Source organism: Cryptotermes secundus, unplaced genomic scaffold (assembly GCF_002891405.2).
Source record: "Cryptotermes secundus unplaced genomic scaffold, Csec_1.0 scaffold70, whole genome shotgun sequence".
Taxonomy (NCBI): Eukaryota; Metazoa; Arthropoda; class Insecta; order Blattodea; family Kalotermitidae; genus Cryptotermes; species Cryptotermes secundus.
The window spans coordinates 5,070,798-5,087,555 of record NW_019734964.1 but is presented as its reverse complement, the minus strand read 5'-3'; the positions used below and the strand labels follow the sequence as shown (position 1 = coordinate 5,087,555).

The 16,758-nt window shown below is 41.8% G+C and overlaps 1 protein-coding gene across 1 annotated transcript in view; it reads left to right on the top strand.

Annotated features, from left to right (window-relative positions):
• Positions 1 to 4,538: 4,538 nt before the first annotated feature.
• The window catches only part of LOC111869034 (inositol polyphosphate multikinase), a 31,465-nt gene continuing 19,245 nt past the window's right edge, over positions 4,539 to 16,758 (top strand). The window contains exon 1 of the mRNA XM_023860220.2: positions 4,539 to 4,630. The gene's annotated coding sequence lies outside the window, so the exon portion shown is untranslated. The remainder of the gene's footprint in view (positions 4,631 to 16,758) is intronic.

Here is a 16,758-nt window from a genome sequence, read left to right as displayed (position 1 = left end):
CCCTATGGGCTCCATGGCCTGTTACAGGGATAACTTTACCTTTTATTGAGGTGTGACACCAGAGTTAGGAAAATAGAATTTTGATGTATCTTCAGCTAGTGTCGAGGTCATGCTTCATGGCATAGTGCTTAATTAATTAAGCATATGAGACAACTTACCTTTTTACCTTTACCTGGGCTGGCTTCCCACCGCGGCGGCCCGGGTTCGATCCCGGGGTCTGGTCAAGTGGGATTTGTGGTGACAATGTGGCAGTGGGGCAGGTTTTCTCCGAGTACTTCTGTTTCCCCTGCCAATCTTCATTCCACCAACTGCTCCACAATCACCCTCACCTATCATCTGGGGCTGGTACAATAGGACAGAAGTGGCCGCAGTACAAGGGACTTAGTCCCACCTCACTAGCAAAAAAAAAAAGAAAACCTTTACCTGTGATTTGTAACTTCTGCCCTCCATCCATCTGTAGTACATGGCATAAGCTACATATTCCATCAAGAACTACAATGTTTGTCGAAACAGTTTTCGTCAGGGTGAATAATGAAATAATGTAAAGTTGTCCGGTTACGTAATTAATTAAGAACTCTGCCATGAAGACATATGGAGGAGTAGAGGTATAGCTCCATCATGCTTGACCTCGTGATTAGTTGGAGGTGAGTGGTCATCTTCACGCTCTGACCGCTTTACCCCCGGACAAAACCCCTTGGACCAAATGTAGGGGAAGCTGGGCGAGCCCCAGAACCGGTCTTGGCGCTGTGAAGGAGAGAATAATTAAGTACAATGACAAATATTTTCTGACACATTGCAGTGTGACCAGCTTTACAGCAGTTAGTCCGCGTGTGTAATGAATGAACATCAAAGGCTATTATTATTATTATTATTATTATTATTATTATTATTATTATTATTATTATTATTATTATTATTATTATTACAACTCTATAGCCCTTTGTTGGGCCTTTGCCGATTTTTCAGTTTCTTGATCCTATACACAGTCGGTAGGCCTCCTTGGACGGGGGATCAGCTCGTCACAAGACCGCTATGTACACACAGAATAAACGCAGATAATGCAGATATCAATGCCTTGAGTGGGATTCGAACCCACTATCCCAGTGTTCGAATGAGCGAGCGAAGACAGTTCATGTCTTGACCGCGCGACCGCTGTGATCAGCATCAAGGGCTGTTAGGTATCAGAATTGCTCAAGACACATTTAGAAGATGCTGTGAGCCTAGACTCTTGTGCTCTCTTTAAGTTTTGGTTTAATGCGCTGGTACTCACGAATAGCCTAATCAGCAGCGGCACTAACTGATGCGCACCTTGAAACGTGACAGTCATGGCTCCGTATTTTTCTCTAATGGTGGACAAATATGTTCCACAAATTATCATAATGAACTGCAGAACAATATTTGTTATGCTGTTAGACGGCATGAAAGCTTGTGCGTAAAACAGATTCACATTTTTGGATTCGTCTTGTCTATTCCAAGTTGTAGTTTCTGTGACACTCAGCATGTAGCCGGTAGCCGGTAGCCTCTTGAAAGGGTCATCACCCCTTCGCAAGTTCTTCACAAGGCAGTACAGAAACATTGCCCTAGCGGGAATCGACGCTGGGGAGCGAACTCATCGTTCGAATTATTGAGTATCATATTTTCATTATTGTGTATGGTAATTCTGGCACTGTTATTGCTATTAACTCAAGGAGGATGAGATGGGTAGGGCATGTAGCCCAAATGGGGGAGGAGAGGAATGCATATAGGATACTGGTGGGAGAGCCAGAAGGAAAGACACCACTGGGAACACCAACATGTAGGTTGTCGGACAATATTAAAATGAATCTTAGATAGGATGAGATGGGAAGGATTGGATTGATCTGGCTTAGGATAGGGGCCACAGGAGGGCTGTTGTGAATACGGTAATGAACCTTCGGGTTCCATAAAATGCTGGAAAGTTCTTGACTAGCTGCACAATTTGCAGATTTTCAAGANACTTCTCTACTTTTAGCGTTCGTCCCTCAAAAAGACACTGTCCCTCTTCTCGGTGCGCCCTTGCTACAAACGTGGTGGGTAAAGATCTCGACATATTTGCAGACATATTTCTCTGAATCATATTTTACAAGCATGTACCAAACCTTTTACGGTGTTACTTGATTAGTGTTTTCATTAACTACAAATGCGTGTACCTCGGCTAACTTTAATTTTCTTATGTAATTGGTATTAATTTATTAGACTTGTTATTAATTTTATGCTCTCACTCCCAGGTGTCTATCTTAGTATTTAGTTACTAACAGTATTAGCAACACTCGTAATAATTCATAAATGTATGTATATATTTCAGTCTTCTTTAGATTTATGCTCACAGATTTATTTGTCATATTTGTATTTTGTTTTAATTATTTTCTGTACCTTATATACTCGTGCTAACTTTGTAATTGGCCACTGTGCTGTTGTTATTGCACGTAAATAAACATGAATTGAATTGAATTGAATTATTATTATTATTAGTAGTAGAAGTAGTAGTAGTAGTAGTAGTAGTAGTAGTAGTAGTAGTAGTAGTAGTAGTAGTAGTAGTAGTAGCTATAGACCTGCTTCATATCTGAAACTGAGATTAGAATTCATGGAATTTTGTCTCCTTGTCGAGAAATACATACAAAATTTTAGTCGGATGACCTGAATGAAAGAATCCTTTTGGAGTCCTAGGCGCAGATGGTGGTAATATTAAAATTGGTCTTAAAGAAATAGTTCTTCGAGGTATGGAAGTGATACATATGACCAGTATAACTTCATGTCATAAATCCTTTCGTGATTTATTGCTTAAGCACAAGGATAGGTCTAACGCTTTTTATAATAATAATTTATGTATTTATGTGATAAATTAACAGTTCAGCAGCAACAGTAATTCCTTTGAGTTATTTATTTACTTACGTGCTGAACTCAACAGGCAGGAGTCAATTACAGAGTCAGCACAAATACAAAATGAAAAAAATAATATGAGGACAAAAAGAATAAACGAGTAAGAAAAATATAAGTAAATTCAGATTATTCACATTTGAACACAAATTGTATAGTCTATTAAGGTGAACAAATAAAATGAAAGAACCTCACGGTGTAGAAAATTCTTCTGCCTGGTCATGTTCCAACATGATCGCTAATTCTAACAAATTAGCTACTAGGCCTTATTACTAAACCATTATGCAACTACTAGCTCATAATACCTCTGTTTTTCACTGTCATCTTGATACCTGTTTCGTGAGCAAAGCATGGTATGTGACTGAAATGGGTAACAGTTACATGGGAGCTCCATGTATGTTTTGTTTTCAGCGGTCACACCTCTGTGTGATGGATGAATATTCGCTCGCATCGTTAAGGGTTTTTCCTAAGGCCGTGGATGTAGGTGATTTATCGGTAACACACAGTATGGTGTTTACAGCTATAGTAATATGTACGGAAGGACTTTCAGTGTATCATAAAGTCGTTATTTCTTTTGGTTTATTTTGGACTTCACCCATCGTCTGGTAGACAAAAAAAACTACGTTTCGGAGACTGGATCTGTCTCCGTCTTCAGGTGGATAGGGAAGAATAAACCTACTCAGTTGGGCCCCTTAGAAAGAGCTAGTCTCAATCACTGGACTTTTGTGTTTTATATACCAGACGATGGGTGAAGTCCAAAATAAGCCAAAAGAAGTACAGTATACACCATCGTCAGAATCCTTTGAAGTCTATAAAGTTGTTATGTTTGTATATCTTATTGGAATGTTTCTTTTTTGAAAGAGAGAAAATATGAATGAATTTCACACTCGTTTAGCAACACTGTGGGTTAAAGGTCACGCTCAGCCTTCCACCGAAGCCCACCTCCATCACGTTCGCTTAGCGGGGGGTGGAGTCCAGCTGGGTCCACTCGGCACGTCGGCCACTGATTGGCCTATTGTAGCCTGCCCAGGGTGATTATGATGATGGAGAATTTGGTGGAATAAAGATTGGCAGGGGAAACCCAAGTACTCGGAGAAAACCCGCCCCAGCGCCACTTTGTCCACCACAAATCCCACTTGACCAGACCCGGGATTGAACCCGGACCGCCGCGGTGAGAAGCCAGCGACTAACCGCTTGAGCTATGGCGCGGCCATTCCTCCATCGCGTTAATCACTGCCTACATCTTTTATAGAACATAATATATGCCCGAATTAATCCACATTGCAGTCCATCGCATGGTCATGAATGCTGAATAAATTCGGAAAGCTATATATTAAGGTTGATTCTTTACGCCTCACAAAATCATGAGAGTTATAATGTGGGTTCCATCATCTGTATATGTATTGCGCGTGACTGGTTACCTGAAGGAGACAGCATAGAAGTATAGGTACTCGTATACTCGTATATGTGGCTGCGTCACGTCGCAACCAAGGTCTCGCGTGGTCTGTTACGTTCGCTTCGACGAAAGGAGTACATTCAAGATGCAGCGGATGGCCCGAACGGACGAATGTAAGGGTTTAGTACAGCAGTAAGGATATATATACATCGGCACATATAGTAAGTGTGTAGAATGTTTCTTTAGAAATTGTATGTCGTAAATCATATTTATTTGTGCAAGGTGTTACAAGAAGAGTTATCAGTGATTTTGTGTGTTCCTAACGGCGAACCTTCGACGGTCAGTTATATTTTCATAAGATTTTGTGATTGTTTATATTATTTAACATTGTTACATTTGTGTAAAAATCGAGTTTTGTGATCTGCTAGTGTTCGGTAAGTTACGATCATGAGTTTCACACGTTGAAATCAGTTACATCGCTTTTCAAATATTACAAATGTTTTCAGTGTTACTTCTTTCGGTATATGTGACCAGCGTATTGTCGCCAGTAAGAATGCCACGAAAACAGAAGGACTCACTACTTGAAATGTGCTTCTGCCAGTTACCGTCTTTTATTTAATTTTGGACATGAATGTTCAAATATAATATGGAGCTTCAAACATATTACGATTGTGTACTTATGTTTAGTAGGCCTAAATAATATTTCTTGGCTCAATTAAGCAAAGAAAACCAGTGGACACAAAATTTTACGATCATTCAAGAATACAGAATAGCGGTAATTTTGGCATGTGTTCGGGAGATGTCTGGTTCAAATATCTGAGGGGGGGGGGGACTATTATGACAGAGATTTTCGTAGTTCTTCTCAGTCCCTGCAGGCAAATGCGTGGTTAGTATACACCGAATAAGGCACAATGCCTTCCATATACTTAATTTCCAGAATTTCGACGCAAAATTTCTGAACTTCTAAAAGAACTATGAAACCATAAAGACGAGTAAATAGCAACTGAACAAGATATTCCTTGCAATTGAAGGAAATAATACTTTCCTCGCATTGCTCACAGCAGTTTACCAGTCGGCTTTATTCTTAATGGTAATTCCCAGAGGATTTTTTAATATTATCCTCTCTTCTACGCCTAGGATTCGGAAGTTGTTCCCTCTCTTCAACTTTACTGACTAAAATTGTGCATCAATTTCTCATCTCCATGCGTGTATGTAACCCGCTTTGTCTTATTTATAAAACTGCATTTTCGTAACTGATAAGCACAGCTGACAGATAACTAGAACAAATGTTGTAATTTCTCGTGTCTGGAATACCTCTCCGCCGGTCTCCTCCTCTGGATGGAAGAAGGCCACGAAACGATTTTCTGTACGACATTGCTTGGAAATCCAGTGTGGCTGGTTACGTAATGGGAAAAGATTGCTGTCTCACACATAAGGGCGTGGACTTTCAAGGCGAGTGGAATTCCGAAGAGTAGTTTGCTTATCAGTTACACCGTCGTCGGAAATCGCTTATGACTCGTAAATATATAAAATATTTGCACGTAATAGTAAGGAGGCCGGTCACGGTAGCCGACCGGTCTAAGGCATGTACTGTCTTCGCTCGCTTGGAAACCGGGATCGTGGGTTCGGCTGTTTCCTGTGAGGTACGAACTGAATTCTTATATATTATTCTTATACACTGCCGGTCACGGTAGCCGAGCGGTCTAAGGCATGCACTGTCTTCGCTCGCTTGGAAACCGGGATCGTGGGTTCGAATCCCACTCAGGGCATGGATGTTTAGTTTGTGTGTGTACAGGTAGAGGCCTTGCGACGAGCTGATCACCCGCCCAAGGAGTCCTACCGAATGTGTAAGATCTAGAAAAACCGAAGTGAACGGAGAAGTTCATGGAGGTAGGCCTAGGCCCACTGGGGCTGTGGTGCCAAGGAAAAAAAATAATAAGTAGTGTTTGCATTCAAGAATTCTGTCTTGTCTTAAGGAACTCTAGTGATCTTAATATGCTCAAGGAACTCGGTCACTGTTAAATTTCTACATATGCAGGTTTGTAAACGTTTCGTAATTTACTGTTTAATAATTTTCACGTTTTGTTTCTAGCTCAGTATTACACTCATTATTGTCTAAAAAGGAGCTACATTTAAGTTGGATGTTGGGCACATCCACCTTGAGTAGCAGCATCAGAGTTGGCAGTTGCGCTAGTTCGAGAATTGCGCTGGCGATCATAAAGTTAAGTTTTAATTGCTCCTAAAAGACGGACATAAGCATATACGAGTATATGTATACTTCTTAACTTTCATCTTACCTAGTAGTTCCAGCTGTGCTTTATTGTTCTCGCTGTCCCAAAGAATTTGTCAGTTGAACTCATGTTGTGGATTCCCTTGTTTGTGCTAGAAACAACTCCTAAACATTGCAAAACTGTACATTTTATCACAAAAAGAATTATTAACAAAACTCCAGGACACAATTACTTCCGAACTGCCTTCTATGGTACATAATCTTGTAACAATGTTAACAAAATTATCAATTCCCAATGATGTTACGCCTTGATATAGAAACCGAAGGATTATACTATTCTTTAGAAAAGTCCACCGTTGTGTCTTATTCTCAGTCAGTTCATTGCTGTTAACTGTTTCACGATTTATTTCCTGATGTTAATTTTAATATTATTCTCTCATCAAAGGCTTGACCTCCTAGGCGATCTCTTCCCATTAAGTATTTATTGGTCGACCACTTTAGCTTTAACCGCCCTATGATGTTGAGTGAATAATGTAAATTCTTAATTTAATGGTTATGTAATAATCTAACACAATATTATCACGTGTTAGTGAGTAGACACAGTGTTTTGATTGACAGTCGGATTTATTGAAGTCTTAAAGTTTATAACTACAGGTAACTGTGTCACTGAATTACACACTCTAAGATAATTGTAACTGAAGCAGACACAAAGTCTAGAATATGTGGGAACCTCGGCGTCTCACAACCCTATGAGCCTCCACTGAATATTTCATGGATAATTTTACCTTTATATAATTAATAGTCATTGTTTGGTAACGGCTTCTAACAATGGAGATTGCTCTAATTCCGTGCTCACGTCCTTGCTGGTTGTCGACTGACTCACAGCTGACTAACTTGACTAACTGCTAACTGCTGCTGATCCTCATCAGTACGGTAATTTTTGGTTCCGAGTCTCACGGGACTCTTGACCGTATTTTACTGTGATGGTTCTGGGAGCCTTCAAACCATCTCCAACCACTGTGAAAAATTTAGTCGGTTGTTGGGTCAGTCGGTCGGTTGATTAATTTTTTTGTTTGATGGGTTTCGTCAGCACAGTATTCCTGGCTTCAGTGTCCTAGAGGTTCATGAGTATGATTTTTATTATGTCCTATACATGTATACTCGTATATTTCGAAATCGGACCTCTTCGTCGACAAGAGAAGGGTCGGTCTTTCTACGCAGGCGCTACGTTTGTTGCACCGTAGTTTCAGCACGAGTATATCCACGCTGTCACGGAGTCCAGGTCACTATGGGCTCTGTGTCACTGCACTGTACAGGGATCGGCCTCTCTATGTAGCCGTTACGTTTGTTGCACCGCAGTTCCAGCACGAGTATATCCGGCCTGTCACGGAGTCCATGTCACTATGGGCTCTGTGTCACTGCACTGCACTGCACTGTACAGGGGTCGGCCTCTCTATGCAGGCGCTACGTTTGTTGCACCGCAGTTTCAGCACGAGTATATCCGGCCTGTCACGGAGTCCAGGTCACTGTGGGCTCTGTGCACCCTTTGTCATGACACTGTACTAAGTAACATTTGTACAAGATATACAGAGGTTTTCTGTCAATGCAGGCTTGTGCGGCAGCTTATCCCTTAACTTACTGTACTACTATGAAACTGCAGTTAGACACTTGAACGGCCGTAAGCCTGACCGCCGCCAAGTTTAAGCCTCTTGTAATTCATAGGCCTGGGTTCGCGTGTTTGTTGTTGTGGACGCGTGTTAATCTGCCATTGGTTATCAACGGCAACCTCTTCTGGCTCCGCTATTCCGGCTTCCAACAATTAGGTCACAATACTAAATACAAATATTACCGAAAGGTTTTACTGAGACTATGGAGGTAGCATCGAGAGGTAGGACAGGTGGGAAGTGCGTGAATACTGAGTTGGAATGTAGAGGGCGTGGACTAATTGGAGGTATTAAACTCCGTGACTTTAGTCCGCAAGAGAATTACACCGACCGAGCGACCTCCGCTTGTCGGCGAAGTTAGTGCCAACTTTAGCGGATAGAGAGTGTCGCGTGGTCAGCGTAACGAATCCCCAAGGCCGTTAATTTCAGTTTGCTAGACCGGATTGGAGATATTTTCTCGTAATTTTGTCTAAAGGGACTGAGGAAAACGGTAAAAACTGAATCAGGACAGTCGCCCTGGGGGTCCAAAATCTGATGCCAAAGTTTCCTCGCTATAAGGCAATAATGTCTACGGCCCAACCTCGAATATTGAGACCACGAATATTCCCTTCTCTATTTCATTCCACCATTCGTAATCATCTTCATATTCACCATCCCATGTTACGCGATCTCGTTCCTTGAAGCAACAGACCTCTCATTAAATGAGCTACACCTCAATTAATGGCTTTCGGTGTCCATTTAGAGGGCGTGTTAAATAGGTTAGCATTCCTCCTTTTGGAAAACTCACTACCTTACAGCGTGTCTCTTTACCTTCACGTTCCCACGGTCGCGTTGAAGAGTTACGTACGTGCAGTAGACTTTCATTTCACGTGACATGTTGAGCAAGCGATCTAATTAGCAGCGTCCGGTCCGATATTACTGATGCTGTTTCATGCGGGAACCACAAATTCCTGCCTTCCGTTGTGGACACTAACATGGACTGATGGGATTTGACAACAGGACGCTGAGGAGGATACTTAGACAGGAGAGGGGCGAAATGGTGGGAAGATGGAGAAAATATCATAATGAGGAGCTTCATAACATGTACTCTTCTATCTATCTATCTATCTATCTATCTATCTATCTATCTATCTATCTATCTATCTATCTATCTGTCTGTCTGTCTGTCTGTCTGTCTATCTCTGGCTCTACAGCCCTTTGTTTAACCTTGGCCGCTTTGCAGTTTCTTGATCTTTTACACGGTCGGTAGGACTCCTTAGAAGGGGGATCAGCCCGTCGCAAGGCCACTATCTGCACACACAAGACAGCACAAACACGGAATAAACGCACTCTGACATCCATGTCTCAAATGTGATTTGAACCCACGATCCCAGTGTTTGAGCGGGCGAAGACAGTTCAGGCCTTAGACCGTGATAGGCGACTTTTACTCTTGGCCAAATACGAGTATAATTAGAATGATCAAGTCAAGAGGAATGAAATGGGCATAGCATGTAACACTCGAAGAAAGCAGTCTTCTGGGATTTGGCACCGTGTATATGTGGTGTTAACCGACGTTTCGGAGGAACGTATCGCCTCCATCTTCAGGGTAGAAGAAAAAATATAAGAAATATGCAAGCACAGTCTGCTTTTGTCGGTTCTCACGGTCTCTTCGCTTGCAGATTTCTTATATTTTTCCTTCTACCCTGAAGATGGAGGCGATACGTTCCTCCGAAACGTCGGTTAACACCACATATACACGGTGCCAAATCCCAGAAGACTGCTTTCTTCATAGTCACCGCCGTGAAAGCCTCAAATCTTACATGTAACACTCACTGGGAAAAGAGGAATGCATATATAATTTTGATAGGAAAGCCAGAAGGAAAGAGAAAGCCATCAAGAAGACCTAGACATAACTGGCAGGATAATATTATAGTGGATCCTCGAGTACTTGGATGGGGTGGACTGGATTAATCTATTTGAGGATAGAGACCAGTGGAAGGATGTTTTGAACACGGTAATGAACCTTCGGGCTCCACAAAACATTGGGAAATTCTTGAGTACTTTAGCGACTGGTGGCTTGTCAACAATAACTCAGCAGTTACTTAGGTACAGCAATACTTAACTAGCAGTTAACTTATTGAATAGGCGCCCATAGAACACTTTTTATCAGTTACTGGTTGGTTGTACGAGTAACCGTGATAAAGAACATGAGGCCAAGAAATGTGAACGCATGCTACATAGTATGTATGAATGGACATGCTACTGCAGCTTGGTTTGGGCAAAAAACAGTACATTTATAAAGCAAGGAAAAGTGATTGGCTCTGTGAATAAATTTCCTTGAGTCTGATCTTCCAGGGGTTTCTCTACATTTTATTTATTTGCTACGCAAAGTCAGTCCATATCAACAATATGTGTGTGTGTGTATATATAGGTGTATATATATATATATACGTATATATATACACACACATAATTGTCGGTCACGGTAGCCGAGTGGTCTAAGGCATGTACTGTCTTCGCTTGTTTGGAAACCAGGATCATAGGTTCGAATCCTACTCAGGGCATGGATGTTTAGTTTGTGTGTGTGCGTTTTTCTATGTTTGTGTACAGGTAGAGGCCTTGCGACGAGCTGATCACCCGTCCAAGGAGTCCTACCGAATGTGTAAGATCTAGAAAAACCGAAGTGAACGGAGAAGTTCGTAGAGGTAGGCCTAGGCCCACTAAGGCTGTAGTGCCAATGAAAAATAAAAAATATACATATAATTAAACAATTCAGTAGATTGTAGTATTTTGTTTACTTTTGCTATTCTTTTGGGTTGTTTTTCTTGGCGAAGGAAGAGAATGTAATACAATTCAAGATGTACAATTCTACGTTGTGTGTGTAGTTTGTGTGTGTGCGTTTTTCTATGTTTGTGTACAGGTAGAGGCCTTGCGACGAGCTGATCACCCGTCCAAGGAGTCCTACCGAATGTGTAAGATCTAGAAAAACCGAAGTGAACGGAGAAGTTCGTAGAGGTAGTCCTAGGCCCACTGAGGCTGTAGTGCCAATGAAAAATAAAAAATATACATATAATTAAACAATTCAGTAGATTGTAGTATTTTGTTTACTTTTGCTATTCTTTTGGGTTGTTTTTCTTGGCGAAGGAAGAGAATGTAATACAATTCAAGATGTACAATTCTACGTTGTGTGTGTAGTTTGTGTGTGTGCGTTTTTCTATGTTTGTGTACAGGTAGAGGCCTTGCGACGAGCTGATCACCCGTCCAAGGAGTCCTACCGAATGTGTAAGATCTAGAAAAACCGAAGTGAACGGAGAAGTTCGTAGAGGTAGTCCTAGGCCCACTGAGGCTGTAGTGCCAATGAAAAATAAAAAATATACATATAATTAAACAATTCAGTAGATTGTAGTATTTTGTTTACTTTTGCTATTCTTTTGGGTTGTTTTTCTTGGCGAAGGAAGAGAATGTAATACAATTCAAGATGTACAATTCTACGTTGTGCATTATACAAACCGGTTTTTGAACTCCTGCCGAACCTTGGTGACCTGCTTGTTCACGCAAGGCCGACCATTGTGTTCAGACAACTAGCACTGAACCGGTTTGAAGCTATTCCGAGGACTAACATATTATAACGGTTCTAATTATGATAAACCAGACAACAAAACAAATTTTTCAGTCTGTTTCAATGCGGTAAATGACCATCAATAAGACAGTTATGTCTCATATATTTAACGTATAGATTAAACATAGACCATTCCCAGGACCCGTGCGGTGTAAGGCGCGCGCAGGCTTGGACCGGCCGAACACCAATATCGTTGCTTCTAGTCCGTTTTTGGCATTAATATGTGTTCGTCTTTCTTGGTTTTTTTTTATTGTTCTGTGTAGTTGTCGCTGATCTATAATGTTGATACATTTAATTGAATTATGCATTCGATTCCAGTTTAGCTCTAATTGACGCTAGTAAGGACATTGGTTTAGTTGTGAACACAGAGGAAGCTAAGTACATATATGTTGCTGTCTCGTCACCAGAATTCGGGGCAGAAACGTAGCATAAAGACAGCTAACAGATACTTTGAAAATATGGCAAAGTTTAGATATTTGGGGACGACAGTAACATATCAAAATTTGATACGTGAGGAGGTTAAGAGGAGATTAAATTCGGTTAATGCTTGCTACCATTCAGTCCAGAAACTTTTGTCTTCTCGCCTGCTGTCCAAAAACGTAAACATTTTGTATACCTAGGTATAATATAATCTGTAATTTTGTACTGGGTGTGAAACTTGGTCTCTGAGGTTAAGGGAAGACGAAGGGTTTTCGAGAAGAAGGCGTTGATAATACTGAGACCGAATAGAGATGAAATATAGGGAAGATAGAGGAAATTACATAATTAGCAGCTTTATAACTTGAACTCTTTCCGAAATATAATCAGAATGATTAAGTAACGGAAGATGAAATCGGTAGGGCGTGTAGCACGAATGGTGGAGGAAAGGAATGCATATAAGATTTTGGAGGGAAAGCCAGAGAGGAAGAGTCCTCCTACGAAGACCTAGACGTAAGGGGGATGATAATTATTAAGATGAGTCTTAGAGAAATAGGATAGAGTGGTGTGTACGAGAAGAGTAAGGCTCTGAGCTAAATGGTAGCAAACAATACCAGCATTTAATCTGCTCTTAATATTTGGTACAATACTTTCTTTTTTATTTTACGTAACAGAGTCGGCCGTATCGGGGGTGCAATACGAGCGTTTTCACAGGGCGGCAGAAATGTGTTCTACAAACAATGTTAGTCACTCAACTCAGAAACTCCAGCATGTTAGCAGTCTGATGATTGTCGTCAACTGGAATATTACGCGGTGCAGTTTGGGGGTCGTTACCGAAGTTTCGGAGGAACATGCCCATGGTACAGGAAGATGTAGGCACACGTTCCTCCCACAAGTCAGTAAAGATCTACGAGACAACACGAAGTCACGTTCAAGAAGACAATAATCTTCATAGCACCCTCCTCGAGAACCTCAGATCTCCAAACTTAATCGATAGCTTTCCGCTAAAGGTAATAAAAACATAAAGTTGTCCCTGTGCTTAGCTGGTTGAGGCACTATGCTATAAGCCAGAAGGCTGCGGGTTCGAGTCAGTGGATTTTTCAATTGACCTAATTCTTCCAGGAGCACTATGGCCCTGGGGTCGACTCAGCCTCTAACAGAAATCAGTACCATGAATCTTCCTTTGGGCTAAAGGGCGGCGGGAGCGTAAGGCTGACAACTTCATCTCCATCTGTGGGAGCCTCGACGTCTCACAACCCTATGGGCCTCCATGGCCTATTATAGGGATAACTTCACCTGTGATTAATTAGTTAAGCACTGCACCATGAAGACATATGGGGGAGTGGCTGTATAGATCCACGTTTTCTTTACCTCGACACTAGTTGGAAGTGAGTGGTCAGCTCCGCAACCTGGCCGCTTTACCCCCGGGGAAAGTGCCCCCAGTACCCATTAGATAGGAGGCTTTGAAGAAAAAATCTCACCCCTGCCGGGATTCGAACCCCGGCCGTCCAGCCCGTAGCTTTTCGCTATGCCGACCTGATGGCTTATCACTACTTTGATTATCTAAGAGCAATGGTTCCAGCTGTGCGAAGTTCTCATGAGATTAATCAGTTTTCTGTGTTTGTGACAGGTTATGATGAGATTAAAATGATTAATTCGTTTGGTACGTTTTGTTGCGCGTTTCGTATTCTCTCAGTTTCCCAGATTTTGAACATTTGCTGATCGCCTAACTAGAGCTCCATGGTGTGTTCTGAGACTGCTTTCCTTCACCGAGGAAAGTTCTGATTTGACACTTATGTTCTCATAAGTCAACCAGGGAGGGTGTACCCAAAACTCAGTCATGCCACAGTATATGACAAGCAGATGCCCCTTTGGAACCGCCTCTGTTGTCTAGTGGTCATTGTTGCTGGCTACAGGTCCAGAGGTCCGGGTTCGATTCCCGGCGCTACCAGATATTTTTCAGAGAAGTAGTGGTTCTGGAACGGGGTCCACTCAGCCTCGTGATGATAATTATCATCAATTATAATTGATGAGGCATTTCAAAGAAATAGCGGCTCCGGTCTAGAAAACTGAAATTGACGGCCGTGGGGATTCGTTGCGCTGACCACGCGACAACCGCAGAAGTTGGCACTAAACTTCGCCGACAAGCGGCGGTCGCTCTGTCGGTATAGTTCGCTTGCGGACTAAAATCACGGTTCCCCCCCCCCTTCGGCCGCTGCAGGGAATTAAGGCAATCTTTTGAGAATTGAACAATAACTTTTTAAATATTCAGATGTAGCGCCACGTGACTACATTCGAAGAGCTTGAATCTGAATGAAATTCTTGTACACGAAGCTACAAAAACTGGATCACAAACAAATAGGGACAATAATAAGCCAGCGTTAAACAGAACGCGACATGAACACGTTATGTAATTGCACATGTTTAGGCAAGAAATCACGTTTCATGTATACGAAAAACAAGGATTAAAAACGAGCATGCTGAATATTTGCATTTTATCATTTTTATACTTCAGTGGAATTTTCGTGCGGATCCTGTATTTTCCCTTCGCAGAGCCGCGATGTTCCGCAGAACACTATGTGGGAAACATTGGGTTGCCCTATGTTGCAGTTATCTTTTAGCTATCTATAAAAAAAGGAAAGAAAGGAGGTAAAACTATCCCAGTAACAGGTCGTGAAGGCCCATAGGTTTGTGAGACCTCGAGGCTCCCACATTATCTAGACAATCGGCTCACAGATGGCAGTGAGGTTGTCAGCCTTACGCACCGGCCGCCCTTTACTCCCCAGGAAAATTATTTAATTAATTCCTCGTACTCATTTCAGTTGGAGGTTGAGTGACCCCAGGGCCATAGTGCGGCCGGAAGGATTAGTTCACTTGAAAAATCCGATAACCTCATCGGGACTCGAAACCGCGACCTTTCAGCTTGTAGCATAGTGCCTCAATCAACTATGCTACCGCGTGCCCCACCATGTAAGTCTGCACCTCCTTTATATGCGCGTTTGCAACGAGTGGACATCAGTGCGCTAACTTACCTTGTATGAGGCTTACAATAGGCGCCACATAGCCTGTTAGGTGGTTACCGGTGTTTCGGAGGAACCTACTGCGTGTAAAGATGGTGTAATTTGTTTCTCAGAAACGTCAGTAGGTGTAGTAATGTGGAGGACTACGTACACCATATGAAGCTAAAGGCAAAGGTGGCCGGTCACGGTAGCCGAGCGGTCTAAGGCATGTACTGTCTTCGCTCGCTTGGAAACCGGGATCGTGGGTTCGAATCCCACTGAGGGCATGGATGTTTAGTTTGTGTGTGTGTTTTTCTGTGTTTGTGTACAGGTAGAGGCCTTGCGACGAGCTGATCACCCGCCCAAGGAGTCCTACCGAACATGTAAGATCTAGAAAAGAAAAACCGAAGTGAACGGAGAAGTTCATGGAGGTAGGCCTAGGCCCACTGGGGCTGTAGTGCCAAGGAAAAAAAAAAGGCAAAGGTGCCGATCACTGTGGCCGTGCGGTCTAAGGCATGAAGAGTTTTTGCGCGCTCGGTCGTGGGATCGAATCTCACTCTAAGCATGGATGTCTGTGTGGGTTTATACTAAGTTTGTGTTGTTCTATGTGTAGGTAAAGGTCTTGCGACGGGCTGATCCTCCGTCCAAGGAGTCCTACGGACTGTGTATAGATCAAAAAACTGAAAAATCGGCCAAGGACTAACAGAGGACTGTATAGCCATAATTAAATTAAATTCAATTCAATTAATGTTTATTTACGTGCAATAACTTAACAGCACAGTGGCCAAATAATAATAATAATAATAACCTAATTAATTCTTATTTATTCGTGTCTCAGCTCAACATCCTAATTCAATTCAATTCAATTCATGTTTATTTACATGCAACTTAAGAGCACAGAGGCCAATTACAAGGTTAGCATGAGTACGGAGCATTACATAAAAATAATTAAAAAACAAATACAAAATTTGAGAGTCTACATAATGACAATACATTAATAATAATTCCAAGAAAAATTAAAGTTAACGTTAACAGGAGAGAAAAATAAAATAAGACCAATATACGTACATACACACACGTAATATTAAGAGTATCATTAACAAATATTATTAACAATTTTAGGTTCAGTGTCACTGACAGGAACTGTTCCTATTGCAAATATGTCGAGATCTTTACCCCCCACGTTGGCAGCATAGGCGCACCGAGCAGAAGGACAGTGTTTATTAGAGGGACAAACACCAAACAATGAGAAGTCCCTAAGATTGCTGGGAGGAACACGAAGACTAATATTTTCCAAAAGAGAAGCGCAGGATTTAAGACCACGAAAGACCTGAACAAGAAAAAGTGCATCAAGGTGATGTCTCCGTGTATGTAAAGATTGTAGACTTAATTTCTCTAAAGCATAAGCATAATTATTTGAAATATGAGGGGAAAAAACGATAAAAACAGACAAACGCAAACTTCTGCTGGATGCGCTCAAGCTTATTGGCATCAGTCGAGGTGATGGAGTTCCAAACTACAGAGGCATATTCCAACTTGGACCTGACTAAAGTAAAATA